This window comes from Monomorium pharaonis, chromosome 10 (genome assembly GCF_013373865.1).
Source record: "Monomorium pharaonis isolate MP-MQ-018 chromosome 10, ASM1337386v2, whole genome shotgun sequence".
Taxonomy (NCBI): Eukaryota; Metazoa; Arthropoda; class Insecta; order Hymenoptera; family Formicidae; genus Monomorium; species Monomorium pharaonis.
Genome location: NC_050476.1, coordinates 15,338,664 through 15,357,394, shown reverse-complemented (window position 1 = coordinate 15,357,394; position 18,731 = coordinate 15,338,664).

Sequence of the window (18,731 nt, the reverse complement as noted above, 5' to 3'; positions counted from 1 at the left end):
TTGATCCTTGCAGCGCCGCTCTATTTTTCGAGAATTTTCCGGGACTATGAACTGTCAATACTCTGATGGTATTGGCGGAATCCTCACTCGGCGCCTAATTTCTAATAAAAGAACTAACAAAAGGATAAAACGACAGTAACGCGAGAATTTGAGAGTAACAGAGTTGCTTCCCCTTCGCCTCAACAAAGAGCAACTCCGGACCACCTCCCTCGGTCGGACTTACGCCCTTGTGACGAACGCGGCCAAACGCGTCACGTCACAGTACATACAAGAGGAAATCCCTTTTGTACAATATAAAGTTTATATTATAAACAACATTTATCTATTATACACATGACTGAGGATCCTCTTGGTAGTTGAGTAAAGTATATCTATATACGAAAGTTGATGAAATTATTATTGGACACACAATATTATATACTTGTATGTATTATATATTTATACTGTTTTTTTCAATTGTCAAAAAATAATTTATTCGTGTACGCACGCACACACACACACACGCGCGCGCGCGCAAAATGTTTCAATTTTTAACAATATTTATAATCAATGAAAAAACATTGATACAAAATAATAAAATATTTATACATTAACTTTCAACAATCTCAGCAATGTTCTTTTAATGTTTTTAGCTGTACAGCGAGTTTGTGCAAAAATAAAGAGAGCGTTGCACTTGGACACCGTTCATTTGGACACGTTGCAAGTGGACATGATTTAAATGGATATGAAATTTTGGACGCGGTTCAATTGGACACCGTTTACTTGAACACGAAAAAAAAATACGCGCTGTTCACTTGGACACCGTTCACTTGGACACTGTTCACTTGAACACCATTTACTTGGACACCGTTTATTTGGACACCGTTTATTCAGATACCGTTTAATTGGACACTGTTTATTTGGACACCATTTATTTGGACACGAAAAGATGCGCCCTGTTCATTTGGACACCGTTCATTTGGACACCGTTCACTTAGACACAGTAAGAAATAACTATGTCTAAAGCACCCATACCGGCGAGAGGGGGTGCGAGAGGGTGGCTGTTTCTTTTCGTGTCGAACTGAACGTCCAAGTGAACAGGGAACATCTTTTCGTGTCCAAATAAATGGTGTTCGATTAAACGGTGTTCGAATAAACGGTGTTCAAATAAACGGTGTCCAAATGAACAGTGCCCAAGTGAACGGTGTGCAAGTAAACGGTATGCAAGTGAACGGTGTGCAAGTGAACGGTGGGCATTTTTTCGTGTCCAAATAAACGGTGTCCAATTGAACCGTGTCCAAAATTTCGTGTCCATTTGAACCGTGTCCACTTGCAACATGTCCAAATGAACGGTGTCCAAGTGAAGGCCACTCAAAATAAAACATATCGATTGTCAATATCAACGATCAGAAGACATTATTTTCGTTAATTTTATCATGTAATTAAAATTAGTATAAATTACGTTTCTATCTTTAAATATACGTTTTGTCCTATAATTTAACATTTTTATACATTACGTTTTTCCTATTTATTAGTAAGTTTTGACCAGGGGGTGCAAACTCATACCTGAAAGAGAAGGATACGATTTTCACCGCCGCTTATCCTTGGATTCGGAAGCCAGGAATTAAATTGTTTACATAACGAAGGTCACGTGAGAATACTCATACATAACCACTCTACACACATATGTCCATGCATATATATAGTATTTGTTAGTAAATGCTACAAAATATTTTAATTTTAAAATAAAATAAATTAATAAGTATGTATTAAATCAAATTTATTTATTAATAATTAATGTTTACGTACATCTAAAAATTTTGTTTTTTTTAAATTAAATATTAAGTAAAAATAATATTGATTAGAATGCAATGCAACAAAATTTTCCCATCCCACTCATAAACAGACTGCGGACTGTCAGATATAAGTCTGTTTTTTTATAACTATACACACACACACACACACATACCTTTAATTTACCATTTACCTTTTTTTGACATTAGAAGAAAAAAATAGTGTGAACTAGTGCGTATAGCAGAACAACAGGTTTTATACCCGGTGTGGTTAAAAAAATGTGATGCATAGCACAACGCATCATGATGTATACCATTTATATACTACATTAATGTAGTAATGTAAGATATACATTCATACATCCATACATATAAACATTTTACATTATATAAATATATATAAAACATATATAATATCATAAAACTATCAAATCTTCACACAACCCCGTTGAAATGATATAGAAATCCAGATGATTATCCACATGTATGTAGATTCCCATCGATTTTAGATGGTTTTGTATAAATTCCATATGGATAACCATATGGAATCTCGAAGGCATATCTTTCGGTTGAAAAAATATGACTTCTTCGAATTAAAGGTTGAAGTATGTATTGTTTGTGGTCTTAGCTCAACTGTACAATAAAACCTTGCATGGAAACGCAAGGATCCAATCAAGAAGTAACACAACTTGCAATAAAGAAAATAATGAATCAATCAGAATCCTCTCCGGCACGATACCACTGTGGTAGGTCAAAGAATTGTAGACACTCTCTTCGCAGGCTGCGCTCGTCGTTCAGGGAATGCAGGTGACGTTCATCTTGACAAATGGGGAAAAGGCGTGTCGATGTTAAAAATAAAAAGGATTTTGAACGGGATACACCTTGGTTGAGATAATTCTGTTATTTGTTGCAGGGATCCTCCTTGGGGTGTTGATTGTTGCCTTCTCGGAAGTTATCAGCATTGGCTGTCAAAATTAGAAAACAAAAAAAAGGGGAAGGTAATAACTACTAAGGAGTGTATACTGTAACCTCGAAGATGATTGAGTGATCGACCTGAGTTAGTATACCTCAAAAATGTGGAAAATGATACTGTATCCTCGAGGGTAACAACAGTCGACCCGAACTAGTATCTGAAGAGTATGCATGTATACTGTTACCTCGAGAGTGACAGAGACGTCAACCCGAGCTAATATACTTCAACAAAGAGAATTATCGATACTGTAACCTCGAGAGTGATGCGAGGATCAACCCGAGCTAGTATCTTATTATTGCGTTTATTAACATCTTCGGTGAGATTGTAATTAATGTTATCTCGAAAGAACGTAACAAAAGACTCGAATTGAATTCCGGGCGCATCTATTCGTGCTCATGCTACAGCTCTCAAGGAGCGTACCGAGACGTGCGTAAAAATGGCCGTCCAACAGTCTTAACGCGCCTCGCGATCGTACCCGCATTTGCCCGACGTGACCTTGTGTAATTGATTAGAGTGAAGGGATAGGAGGTGGTGACTCTCTAGACCGCGAGGCAAGTTAAATGACTTGTGTTATTCGGGAGGGGGAAGGGATTGTGTCCGGGCGCCCTGAGATCTCGACGAATCAATAGTAGAGAAATCCTTTGACTCAACCCCCGAACTTTGGAGAATTCCGAAGAACACAGACGAGAAGCTCGATTTCCAGGAACTCCTCTCTCGAACTCCAGCTGAAAAACGATCTTCAACATGCACACACAACAGGAACCTACCGTAAGTCGCACCAAAGCTGTCGTCAAGCAAATCAACAACTTCCACGCGCGCTCACCCAACGCCTGCGACCCCGCTCGCACGGCGCCTATACCCGACCGAACTGCCGCCGCTCGCACTTTCAGGACCGTGAGAGCTCTTTTTAACACGTTCCCGCAACAAAGTACATGTTTATTACAATTCCCTAAAGTTTTCTTAGAATCACATTTAGTTAATACGTATAATTTAAAAGAGAGACAAAGTAAAAAAAAGTTTTTTTAATTAGTTTAGAAAAAAGTATTACATTAACCTATTTAAGACCAAATGTCCACCATTTTTTGTTTACGTTCAACGCTAAAACTTGTTGAGGATAAAAGAAGAGATGGTGTGGATAAGCCGGCAAAAAATATATATATGTATTTAGATAAGATAATTAATGCGTCTTCAGAAGACGGTGGCTGTGATTGGACTGACTGCACAAACGAAAAGAAAAAGGGCAATTGCGCATGTCCATGCTAATCGCCACAACAATACATGTGCACTCATAGCGCGGTAAATTTAAACTGAACAATCGGTTTGTATAATATTCATCTCCTACAAAACTTTTTACATAGACGTTGTAAAAAAAGATCTGTTTAGCGTTTTCCATAGTCTGTAACCTCCTCTTTCGAATGCCATCATCAAAATTGACGTACAAAACGAGTAAAAAAAGTTATGACCCATTTTTTTAAAAAGAGCAACATTTTTCGACATTTTTTTTTCTAAAAATTCCATATTTTGGATGCGAAAATATTTTTCAAGATCATTGCAATAGAGATTGAACGTGGAATAGATATTTGCTCAAATTCTATTGCGATTTTTCAAAAATTCAACATGGCAGATTAAATCATTAAAAGCATTGACGAAAGCGAAGAAGGCCGCTCTTTATCAATATAAAATCTCATGTTGTCATGCTGACTATCTGGTTTTTGTGCGGTTAAGAACTCAATGCAGATTTCTCTCTAAACTGTGCTTAAAAAACTATGTAAAGCATTCTGAGAAAGCGATATCATATAACGTAAAATCATTTTGGAATTTTATAAATTCCATGAAGTCTTCTTGTACATTGCCACCGTATATATACCATAATGGTGCTAACTTAGAGGATGCCCCGGAAATTGCTAATTGCTTTGCAGATTTCTTCGAATCGGTGTATCTTGTTTCTGATGGACGAGATACTCCGACACATTTAGAGTGTGATCAACGTATACAAGGTACTGATATCACTAGCGGAGAAGTATTCGATAGCATTAATACTCTGCAAACAAATTCTGGATCGGACCCGGATAGCATACCTCCTGTTTTTCTTAAGGCGTGCAATTTTATAATGGCAAGAGTGCTATGGCTGGTGTACAGGAAGTCTTTATCGAGCGGCACTTTTCCTGAATCCTGGAAACTATCCATAGTGACCCCCATATTTAAAAATGGTAATAGGGCCAAGAAATTATAGACCCATAAGTAAACAAAATGTCATGGCAAAAATACTCGATAACATTATTGCGAATAAGATTACGTTATTGTTTAAAAATATAATTATCGAGGAGCAACACGGTTTTATTGCTGGTCGCTCAGTCTCAATTAACCTTGTTCTCTATTACGATACTATAAATTCAGTGCTTGAGGAAGGATCGCAGATCGACGTAATGTACACCGACTTCGAAAAAGCTTTCAATAGTGTTGACCATGATCTTCTGATATCGAAGTTGTGCGCTTTAGAAATCGATGGACAATTATTGGGGTGGATGTCGAGCTGGATCAAAGGTAGATCACAGGTACTGCCTCTCGAAAAGTATTTGTGCGACCTCGAGAGTTCCTCAGGACTCGCACTTAGGACCGATATTATTTAACCTATTCATAAACGATATAAGTACAGTTTTTAAACACTCAAACTTTTTACTATTTGTGGATGACCTTAAAGTGTTTCGCCAGATTAATAACATTGAAGACGCGGCCTTTCTACAGCTCAATCTCCACCGTTTAAGTTCGTGGTGTGACTCGAACAAGTTGCGATTAAATATTCAGAAGTGCTATATTATTCGGTTTGTCCGGACATCGAACATAATACTATCCGATTATTACCTAACCGGAGCTCTGCTATCGAGCGTGGACTCTGTCCGTGATCTAGGAGTGACTTTTTGCACCGATTTGTCCTTTAAGAAACATTTTTTGCTTCTCACTACCCTTGCGTACAAGAAACTTGGATTTGTACTGCGATCTTGTAAATACTTTCGTAAGTCTAACACGCAAAAACTGCTTTATTGTGCCCTGGTAAGACCTCATCTAGAGTTTGCCTCGTCCAGCACCGCTTTTATACAGATAACCCAATGCTTTATTATAGTCATAATTATAATTTTATACTAAAAAAGCTCAAACTACAGTCACTAGAGAATAGAAAAACGGTTTCGGATCTTACGCTTCTTTTTGGACTGATTTGTGGGCATATTGTTTGTTCGAAACTGTTAGAAAAAATTAAATGGCATGTCCCAGCTAGGCCCCTTAGAAGCTGCGAATTATTTTACGTGAAATCGCACTGCACGTTATATGGGAAATATAAACCAATAAATAGGATTTGTATACAGGCAAATACCATTTCATCTAGAGTTGATTTTTATCATGGATCTATAATTACTTTTAAACGATCACTGTTTGCCTTGCCCCATCGACCGTCTATGTTTACCCCTATTTAAATTATTAATGAATTCTCTACTGTAAATGTCCAATTGAAATTCTGTAAAAAAGGGATTCATTTTCCCGTTTGTTCAAATAAATAAATAAATAAATAAATAAATAAATATAGCGGTCAAAAAATGGAAAAACCGTATAAAACCGAAATATTTTCGATTTTCTCGCTTTTATTTCGTAATATCCCTTCAAAATACTTTAAAAATACGCAAGTTTGTTATTTTATTTGAGTCGAGATTATAATAATACATAATCAATACAAATAATGGCGGTTTCTTTCAAGAAATGCGAGAAAAACACTTATCGCCAAATAATAAAGAAAAGTCATAAGTAAGTGTTCATATCTGGTATTTCATCATGCTCGCATCTACGCATACATCTATGTACATAAAAAAATATATATATATATATATTGTCACGCGTTTTCCTTGCGCTCCGCTGTGCGGAATCGCGACGCGGATCAAAAACGGTACGAAAGGGGGAGGCAGGATAGACGTTTCCTCGAATGCCTCCTAATTTATCGCTGAGCGATCTGTGGGACTTATCACAAATGTTGGACGCCAGACACGCACCTTTGTCGTGTCAAATCCAAACGCGAAAGTAACACCCGCTTCACGCTCGTGTGAAGTATTTAATCGGCCGCGACAATTTCGATAGAGGGGCGGGGCGGTAGGCCACAGGCGAACGTTTGTTTAATTAGGACGACACAAAACGGCATAAGAATTAACGTAGACTTAGAGTAAAACACATTAACAGCGCGTTTATTGTAACGAAAAAAATTAACAAGAAAAATAATAATGAGAAAATAAAGAAGTACAGCAGAAGTTTCGCTTAGCGCGCGAATGACGGAACTCGCGAAGGAATAATCGAAATGCTTGACAATAGAAATCACCGCTAAAATAACCGAATTAGCTGGTAAGCGCGAATGAAATAATTACCATAGAAAAAGGCGCGAAAATAACAACCAATTAGACAAAGACGCGAAGTCTAAAGACAACGACAAGCTGCGAGACAACAAGTAACGCGAGAACGCGGATGCGGCGATCACAACGCAAATGAAATGACAATGAGACCACGGCGCGACATTCACAAAACGAAATTGATGGAAATGATACTGACACAAAGCTCGGGAGGAGCCGGAGCCTCACGCATAATCGCGGATACCGCGGCGCAAATTCTCGACGCACGTAATACGATCCGGATAACACGCATTTCGCGCGTGTAACGTTATGGCGGTCGCGCTACCCGTCTTCTCCCGCGAATTAATGCTCTTCACTAACGCTACGATCCGGGGCCACGATCCTCGGCGAGCGCGCTTGACAAACGTAACTGTACGATACGCGAATTTTAGCCTCCACGAGTCCTTGACGGCCCGCTGCGCATGGGAGTCGATCGATCGTTCTAACACTAAGAAGTACGCCCTCGTGCACTGCACTAAAGCGCTTGCTCCGAGAACGCTAGCGCGATCCGCCGACTCGCGAGTAGCTTTACAAGATTGTACACGCGTCTCGGGCAACCTTACCGACTTCCTTGTCCCTCTGAGTCCTCTTTAAGGCCCTCGCTCCACAGATAACGCTCGTCTTTCGCTCGTTACGAGAGGAATTCGAGGACGGCCGGGCTACCGATACGCTATCACGAACAGCTGGTGCGGAAGAGCGCGATCGAGACGCGAGGTGCTCGATCACAAGTCAATGTGTTCCCCACGCAGAGGTGCGCTACGTGGCGTCAGCCAATAAGGGGTATGCAGTACGCGCCTTGCGACAGCTCGCACTTAACGACGTACGCGACCCAATTTCCGTGAGGCGTCCTTCGATCGCGGAGCCTTTGATCATCCTCCCTTCCAGGCGACTTTCCGGTTAGTATAATCTCCCCGGGGCCGATACGAGAGGCTAATTAAAACTGAAGGTTCCTCCGCTGCTGCTAGCCTCGTCGGCTTTTCCAATGTGGCGCCTCGTCTAGTTTTCTGCCGTGCCGCTTGCCTCGCGGCTCCCGCTGAGGGTCCCATGCCCTTGCGGTAATCGTCCTATGCCTCGGCCCTGTCCTCTATTTTCCGCTGCTCCGCCCATGCCAAATTCCTTGTCCTGTGCGGTGTTCCTCGGTGTTTTCGCCGAGTGAAGCGCCCGATACGCAAAATACAAAAAGGAATATAATTAGAATTCGTAAATAATATCGCTAATGTGGCCCGCCGAGGATCGCGATACGCTTCCTGCACCTCCCGGCCGTTCTCGCTAGCGCAAGCTCGGGCCTTGTGACAGCGGAGGGACGCTGCGACGCCGCAGCGAAACCGCAGCGTCTTAATATGTACTACTGTGTCCAAAAAGTAAGGTGACATTTAAATTTAAACTGCGCGCGAAAATGGATTTGGGGAATTGCTTTTATTTTTAGGTTGGTAGGGCTGCCTTTCACATCCGTGCCAAGTTTCACATCAAAATATTCATTAGTGTTTGAGATACGTTTTGTGAGCTGCTAAAAGTGAATTTTTCGATTTTTATAATGTCTAAATATGTTGAGCAAAGAATTTGCATTAAATTTTGTTTGCGGAATGAATTTTCTGCTGCTGATTTGTTGAGGATGGTGCAGAAAGCCTTTGGTGATGAGGCTTTGTCGAAAAAAAATGTTTACAAGTGGTATAAAGATTTCCAAGAAGGCCGAGAACGCGTCGAAGACGAAGAGTGTCCCGGACGACTATCAGCCTCAAGCGACAAAGCTCACGTCCAAAAAATCAAAGATTTGGTGCTTGCAAACCATCTACTAACAATTAGAGATCTTGTTGATGATATTGGCATTTCAAAAGTTTTAGTCAATACCATTTTAAAGAATGTTTTGGGCCTCAAACGCGTCAAATCTCGATTGGTACCGAAAACACTGAATTTTTGGGAAAAACATCGTCGCGTTGAAGTGTGTAAAACAATGCTTTCTGAGTATCAGGACAAGATGAAACGCATTATTACGGGAGATGAGACATGGATTTATGCTTACGACCCGGAAACAACCAATCTATCAAGTGAATATCGTGCTAAAGGTGAGGCAAGACCAAAAATACCGCGCCAAAGTCGCAAAAAATTAAGGTCATGTTGACTATTTTCTTTGATTATCGTAGTGTTGTGCATTTTGAGTTTCTTCCGCCGAGTCAAACAGTCAAGAAAGAATATTATTTGAGCGTTATGCGTCGTTTGCGTGAGACTATTCGCCTAAAGAGGCCGAAATTGTGGCGAGACAATTCTTGGTTTTTACACCACGATAATGCACCTCACACTGCATTGATTCTTTGTGACCATTTCGCCAAAAATTCGATCCATATCATTCCACAACCACCGTATTTACCTGATTTGGCACCGTGCGACTTCTGGCTATTCAGCAAACTCAAAAGACCGCTCCGGGGACACCGTTTTGAATCAATAGAGGAGATACAAGCCGCATCGAAGAGAGAGCTGAAGGCCATCCCGGAAATCGACTTTAACAACTGTTTTGAAAATTGGAAAATGTGTTGGCATAAGTGCATTGTATCGTGGGGGGGGGGGATTTACTTTAAAGGCGATGAAATTGATTTGGAAGCATAAATAAAAATTTTTCAAAATAAATGCTATGTTACCTTACTTTTTGGACACAGTAGTATGTGTGTGTATATATATATTGTGACGTGACAGCCGCAGGCTGCTGTCCGTCACAAGGGCCTTAATGGTCCTCACGCGTTAACATCACACGGATCCTGCGTCCTCCCGCTCGGGAGTGGACGCGAAAACGTGCTGTTATATTTTCTGTGTGTGTCGTCCCGTGTGCTGTTCGTTCACTAATTGTAAGATTTTTGCGAGCGCTATTTCGCGAGTGTGGCGGAATTCGGTGGTCAAAACAAACTTATTTTGTGTAATCTGGCGTCTCGTCTCAATGGTGGACATCCTTGGAGAGAGCACTAACAATGAGAGATTTGCAGAAGACCCTTTTCGAGTGGGGGTCCGCAGGTAATACCGCCCTTATCTTGCCCACAATTTTATCGTGAAAGAATACCGATACTGCTGCCGAATCGCGCTTTCAGGATCCAGCGAAGGCGCGCAGGACCGGCATCCCGACAAAGCAACTTCAAATCCGATTCTGCACGAGTTCCGACAGGGATGGCGACAGCTGCAATCAATGATGCGCCCTCGTCGAGGAGAAAATAACGTCCAGATGGCGGAGAATACGCCCGGCAAGGAGAGAAGAATCTGCCGCAGAGGAAAGCGCCAAAATTCTCGTGCACGGGGCCCAACAGTATCGACCATCGCGCTTGGATCGATCAGCCAGCGACGGCGTGTACGCCGCGCGTTGCGCGAAAATCAATTTCGGAAAACCGCGGCCAATAAGGGCCCGGCGTATCGGAGACAAGGTGGGGCGCGTCGCCGAACGGTCCTCGCAGGATCTAGGATCCCGCACTCGAGCTGCGGACGTTGTCTTGTATTGTGTGTGCGATCCAGATCCCGAGCTGAGATATCGTGTAAGAGGACGCAGGAGCCGGAAACCTTCCGATCCGGATGAGGCCGAGACGAAGGAGCCGGCTTGGTGAGACGAGCGTCGTATTGGAATTGTAAAGCCACCGATTTCGCGATTGGGCGACTCACGAGAGAGTCACGAATCTGTTACGATCTTGTGGTCATTAGATTAGAATCACACATTTATTAGAGTATCGTTACTTCGCCTGATCGCGCCCGCGTGAGTTCGCTCTGTGCTGTTCTTTCCGTATTACAATTACGTTGCGTGTGCGTCCCCATCCGCAGTCGAGTCAATTGTAATTTCGTTCTGTTGTCGTGTCGCGAGTTATTAGCCGCGCTGTGAATTGTCGCGCATTTCTAATTTATTGTTATTAAAATTTGATTTAATCTGTCGCACCGGCATCGTGAAACTCTATTAATTGCGCTCTCGTCGAATTTCCTTTCATTGTTCTGTACCGCCTCGTTGGCTAGCTCATAAGAATTATCGCGCATATCATTCGCAAGATCTTGTAACGTGTGGAAGAGCACGGATCCGTCGCGTGTCGCGCGGACTCGGAGTTACTGTTCGTCCCGATCGTCCTTGGCGACACTGTTATCCTATCGGGAGTTTGGTGTCCACTAACGGCGCAGGATAAAGCGTAGACAAGTCGGAGAATTCCCGCATACGCAAAATAACTCGTTTCAGATCTGTCCCGCGTTTATCAAATTTAATTCCGAGCGGTCATCCGCTTGTGCCACGCGCGAATTACCATTGCCGCTTAACGAAACCTTGTCATTTTATATCACTTGTTGTCAAATATATTTGTTAATCTTATTGTTAAATTTACGACGTTGTCTCAATAATTCTCTCGCCTTCCCGATTCCATCCGCCCGCGTCGAACCTCCGCCTCTGCCATTTTAGGGTTGAGTAGCTGGCTATCGGAGCCGCTAACGCCCCGGTCGCCTACGAGGCTTGTTCTTTTTGCGACTTAGTTAATTTGAGCGCAATCTCCCGTAGATTACGAGTAGAGTGGTACGCTTAACGTACCTGGCGCCCAACCAAATATCTTTGTGGAAAACCTTACGAGAAACAGTCGCCCCGACACCCGGGCGGCGCAGGACCGCGATCAAGGACGAGGCAAAGTTGGCCGTCGCTTGCAAGCGCGGTTACAACATATATATATATATATATATATATATATATATATATTTACTTATTTGATGTACACAGGTGTATGTATAGATGTTAGCATGATAAAATACCAGATATGAACACTTGCTTATGGCTTTTCTCCATTATTTGGCGATAAATCATGTTTTTCTCGCATTTCTTGAAAGGAACCGCCATTATTTGTATTGATTATGTATTATTATAACCTCGACTCACATAAAATAACAAGCTTATGTATTTTTAAAATAATTTGAAGAGATATTACGAAAAAAACGAGAAGATCGAAAATATTTCGGTTATATACGGTTTTTCCATTTTTTAACCTTTATATTAAATCCGCCATGTTGAATTTTTGAAAAATCGCAATAGGATTTGAAAGAGCAGATATCTATTCCATGATTTATCCCTATTGAAATGATCCTGCAAAACATTTTTGCATCCAAAATATGGAAATTTTAGAAAAAAATGTCAAAAAATGTTGCTCTTTTTGGAACCATAACTTTTTTTACTTGCTTTGTACGTTAATTTTGACGCCGGCATTCGAAAGAGAAGATTTCAGATTATCAAGAACGCTATGCTGAGTTTTTTTTCTACGACGTCTATGTTTGAGCGTTGAACGTGGAGAAAAAATAGTGGACATTTGGTCCTAAATGGGTTAAACTATGTTGACACTGCTAATAATACAAATTTAATTAAATAGTACACAATATAATTCGTAATACCTGTTTAATCGCTTTTACACTAAGTCGTTCAATTTCCCAATCTTCTTAATCGGCTTGATTATTCCTGGTCTTCCGTTAGTCCTCTCTTGCTGCTCTTGCTGCGCTTTTCAGATTATTTCAATTTGAGACTATCCCCTCTCTTTATTACGTGACGCATTTTAATTTCCTTATTTTCGAGCAAGCGTAGACGGCACCACAATACATCGGTCCCCTTGTTTAAGGTAGGAGTTTGCACTTCCTGGTTTTGACACTATTTAGCAATCAACAAAATATTTTTTTAAATGTATTTTTTATAATTATTACTTTATTTATTTCAAATGTTTTTTACTAAAGAGTTTCGATTATTATACATTCTTATATTCCTTTTTAAAGTGTGTAGCAATGAAGATACATCCATTATATCTGATGATGCCAGTGACTCTGACGTGTTCGTACGCATTCAGAATGCCAGTTTCTACGCCGCCGAATGCAATTATAACCGTCGCGGGTCATCTACAAACTCGAATATTAATAGCCGTCGGATGTTTCCCGGCAATGTATAGTTTAATAGTGCAAGTTATTCTGTTTCCTACTTGGGGAGCCTTCATTTATGGCATTGATGAGTTTCCAGCTTGGGCAGAACAACATGGAATTGAATCCATAATGTGAAAACCATAATGTTATGTTACCAATGTACTTATTATTTCGAATAGTAACTAATTGTAAAGTGTATCTTTATTTGTCATTTTATATATTTATGAGAATAAAATTTTGTAAAAATAGAATTAATTATTTATATATAAAATAGTAAATAAAATAGTATTAGTTATTTTGAATAAATCATAACTCAATTTAATTGTTAAAATTAATTCAAAATCTAATCTACAACAATACACACATTTTATTAAAAGGTAAAGAGTAAGGCAATCCAAAAATCGCTTCTTTTGCCACCCTTAAATTCCGACTTAAATTTGGTGCTAAACAATAGTTATATATAAGACATTAATCCCCTAGAAATTTGAGCCCATTCTTTATCTTCAAGATATGAGAGGTCAAAGTTTGCATTCTGCAACACTAACACAGGCACACAAAAAAAAGAAAGTAATCTTTCTCTGGGACCCCACTAGTTAATCTCTATGTATTTTGACGTTGTGAACACGAATCTGCTATCAAAATTGCTCCATCACACATCTTTTTTTTAAATAAAAAAATGGTCTAAAAAACTTTGAAAATCGTAATAATTTCGCTGCACGCGGAAAATAGTGGGTGATGGAGCAATTCTGACACCGGATTTGTGTTCAGCGGCTCAAAATACGTCAAGATATCATAGTCTCGTGACACAGGTCCGTTTTTTTGGTGCGGCAGTGCAGCCATCCACAAAAAAAGTCTGTATCACGGACCAGATCATGATATCTTTAAATAAAAAAGGTTGCTTAAAAACCTTAAAAATTGCAATAATTGCTTTGCACGCGGAAAATGGTGGGGCAATTCTGACACCGGATTTGTGTTTAGCGGCTCAAAATACATAGAGCCCAAGCAACACATATTAGTCAATTTGATGTCAAAAAGAAATCAAATTGACTCGAAATTCGTCATTGATACAAAATGACTTTAACTTGATTCTATTTTGACACTTTTTTATTTACTTCCATTATATCTGGTATATCGATGCATTATTTGCGTAGGAAAAATAAATTTGTGTAGGAAAAATGATATCCGTAAATAAACGATATTATGATTTAAGTTTAATCATTTTAACTTGGTTAATTTGATTAAAAACTTTATCTTTTTATCTCTATACATAGATCGGACTTTCAAAATATTTGAAAAATATAAATTTTACAAAATAATAAGTTCTATAAAAAATGTTGCCTGTCACGTTCTGATTTTAATGTCTATTTTGGATCAATACATTTAAGTAATTTACCCGGGGATGGACAAGTTTGTGAGAAAAAATTAATCTTTACCAAAGAGATAACGAATTTTATAAATTTGATAACGAGGATCCGTTTTCTTAATATTTTTTAAATGAGGAAAGTTAATTTCAAAATCAATCCTGATGAGTTTATATTTATTCGGTTCAGAAGATTGACTCAAGAGTTTATCTAATTCAGTTATTAATTTCAGAGGAACACAATTTGAGATTATTGCTTGATTTATTTGATATCTTAATCTTTTAATACATGTCTACCACTCTTTTTGGGCATTTAATATTTTAGAGTTAGATTAAAATTAATAATACTCAGTTGCCACACCTGAGGTAGATTCAGGGTTCAGGTCTGTTGCCACGCTAACGTCAGCGACAGGGCCCGAAAGATCCCAATGCTCTCGGCAGCGACAGAGTTTGATTTGATCTGTTGCCACACAAATGGCAGCGACAGAATTAGAAGAGAATTTAAAATGATCTTAAAAGAGAAATCAAGTTACCTTTATTCCGAAAATCTGATTTTGAAACAACAAACCGAAACTGAGGCTGAATTTTTAGGATAAGTCCGCTAAGGACTTCGCTTAAGGGTCACAACAACCCCAGACTAACTGATTAACTGTCGGACTAACCCGAGCAAAGTATCGCAATTGACTATAGACTGTTTTACTCGCTCTAAAGCACTCTTGCTTTAAAACTCAAACTCTGATTAAAGACTAAAGACAACAAAAGACGACTAAAGACTGACGCTGAGCTTTTGGCTCATTTATTTATACTTAATTTCCCTCTACTTAAGCCGCATATTTTTCCTCTACGCAAACTTATGTTCTTGTGAAGGAAAAAGGTTTCGTCTCAGGGTGTAACCCTATGCTCGATCGATTTTGATTCCGATATCGACCTGATAATACCAGCAACCAAATAAGAAATCAATACTCATGCATTCCAATATTTAGGTTCAATTTTAAAATAATTATTACAATTTTAGTTTTAATGTTCCCGCGTACGTTACATTGCCAATAAAATTGTTATATAATGTTAAAAGATGTATTTATTGAACTTATCAATTTAACTCATAATATTATTACTGTGGCGCATTAGGATTTTCATAATTTATTATAAATGACAACGCTTTACACTAATATTTAAACAAGTGTAGTACATACCCAGGTAGCAAGCCCACGTCCCAAAATGGTCATATCTGGTCATATGTCGTCAAAATGACCATTTTTTTCCATGACCTAAAATTGACGTCATGATGACGTCATTTCGAAGTCATATTTCAGTCATGATCTGACGATTATTTTCCCAGACAGCACACATCCAAAATCGGGACATAAAAACATCATTAAGACGTATTTTAGACACGGTCTAAAGCGGTGTCTATACAATGAGATTTAAGGCGTAAGGCATAAGCATATTATATAAGCATATTATATTCAACTTTAAGAGAACTTTTTTAAGAAAACATTTAGATATCTTGGAAATAATTTCAAAATGGTCAAATTAACCATTTGAACGCTTCAAAGTCTTAATGCTAAATAGATCGCAATTTCCATCAAATTATAAAGGTTATGGAAAAAGTTAAATTTAACAATGAAATTAATAAGTAAATAAGTTAATGCTATTTATTTTTAATATGTTTTGCAAAATTTAATTGCTTTTATAAAAAATAATATAATTGCGACAGTTTATAATATATAGGTATATGTAGACAATAATAAGTACCCATATCGATGATTCAAACTGGCGTAGCAGATAGAGTACAAGGTTTGTAATCCTAAGGTCCCGGGTTCAAAACCAGCAGCAAGTAAGAGTAAAATAAAATAATATAATTTAAATTTAATTAATTAATAAAAATGTGTCCCAAATTTAGTATGTACTGTTGATAAGAATAATAAAAAAAAATGAAATTTTTATTTTATTTTTTTATCTCTAGTTGCAGTTTAAAGATATCCGATTTAAGAAATCTTTTAGATATTAGTTTCATAATATCTTTCTGTTCTCAAAAAACGACGCATTGGTTAACATTCTGACATTATATGTTATCTTTGTTGTGAGCGAAACACTCACAACCAATAAATTCATATTATAAAATAAAGGAAATAAAATATTAAAATTATAAGATAGCTCGCCGAGGAAGGCTCGCTATCACAAGGTGTCAGGTGACACATGCCTCGTGCGCTGCCGGCCGGTCATCGCACTGGGCAACGCACCAGCCACCTTAAAGAAGTAGCGAAGCCAGCTTAGCAACAATCATGCCACCGGAAATGCATACCTGCATTTTGGCAATTGTTGCTAAACTCGCAAATATTTCCCGCGCGCCGAATGACCATATATGGTCATGCGGAGGGCCCGATGCCCCCACTAATAATTAAATCCGCGCCACTATTTAAGCCGCTGCCGAACAGCGGCCAGCGGGATCAGTGATTAGAAATCAAGCCGATACGTACGGCCCGCACGAGTGAATTAAGAGTTCGGAACTTAGCCGCTAGCAAATCTCGAGCGAGCAACGGGACGACGCGTTAACTCCGAGTCACGCGCCGTATCTAATCTAGTGTAACACGACGCGGCACCTTCGCCGACCGCAACCAGTGTACAACAACAGAGAAATAAATCTTTTATATCAATTTAACTTAGAATCAGTGCGTGAGTGATTTGAGGACCCTACCTACAAAATCCGTCTCTTTCCGCGAGTTCCTACTCCTTGGGCAGCAACGAATCCCGAAAGATCTTTTGTCGCACCGCAAGGCGCAACATCTTTTAGAAGTCTCTTTATGTTATCATTTTCAGAAACAGGATATCTTTTAGAGATCTTTTTGACAACATATTGTTCACGTCATTCTATGGCGTCAAAATACGGTACATTTCATGACGTCAGGAATTTGTGACATTCGACCGTCATTTTAACATCATAAGGGCGTCATTTCGTGACGTCAAGAATAGTCAGTAAATGACCATTTTGGGACGTCAAAATGACGTGAGCTTGCTATCTTGCTAACTACAATTAATATGCTTTTAAATTAATATGTATTAATAAATAATAAATTAATATTTATATTAATTTACCATAAATATGAACTTTATTTAATTTAATAAAATAATATAATAAATATTAATTAAATGTTAATATTCATTAATTAACAGATAATAAAGTAATGCAATAGGTTTCCTGATCAGGTTTGAGTTATATTTACATAACTCATTTAATTTTTTGTAACAAATTTTAGTACAATCATTTTTCATGTACTGGAAATAATGCATTATTGAAAACACTATGCCTACTCGCAGCGGCTACCTTTCCCCTCTCCACCCCGGTGAGAAATAATGATTAAAAAGACGTCGATGTCGATTCGACATTATTTCTCACTGTAGTAGGAATACAAGGCCGGTTCTATCAGGAACTCCGAGGGGGGGTGTGCGGGGGGGGCTTATTGGCGCGGGGGGTTGTCACGGCGGGGAGGGATGATGTCACACGGGGCCCCAGGAAGAACCGCTTATTAAAAGTAAATTAATATCCCCTTTATTGGTTGTAAACTATTTCGGTGATGCCTCTGAAAACCCAACATGTTTTTATTAGGGGTATTGATATAAAAAAATGCTGTTCTTTACCCCTCCTCTCCCTATAAATGTACTACGTCGGTTTTGGTTACGCGAGATGGTGAGACGAAGAAAAGATAAAAGTGTTTGTCGCGGCGGGATTTTCTGCTGTTGTAGATTTGGCAACGTTGTAATAAGCGTTTCATACATTGAACATGTTGCAACATGTTTAACATGATTGGCTCTAGATGATCGATTTGGCTGAAACGCCGGCAACGCTGTAATTTTGTCGGACGATGAGTGCTCCAATTCAGACAAAAGACTGAGAAATTTGTGGAGAGGTGTACAATATAAGAAAAGTTCTGACAACGGTACCGCATCACTCGCGTCACAAGACGGACAGCAAAACTTCTTAACAACGTTGCTCCTCAGTTGATCAGTGGAAGACGGATTTTAAAAACTTCCCGAAAAGAAACGTACAACATAAACTATTACGTTCCGATCCAACAGAACGAGGCGTACGATAAACCGTAAGTATTTTATAATTTTTTTAAATTTTTCTTTATATTTCCCATACAGTACAGAAGCTTTCAGCAACATTGCTGCAACGTTACAATATTACGAGTTGCAATGTAATATTGCAGAGACGTTTCAGAAACATGCAATATCAACATTACGCCAAAATGATCCAGTAATATTGCAGAAATATTATAAAATTCCGAAAATATAATATTAAAAAGTATGCA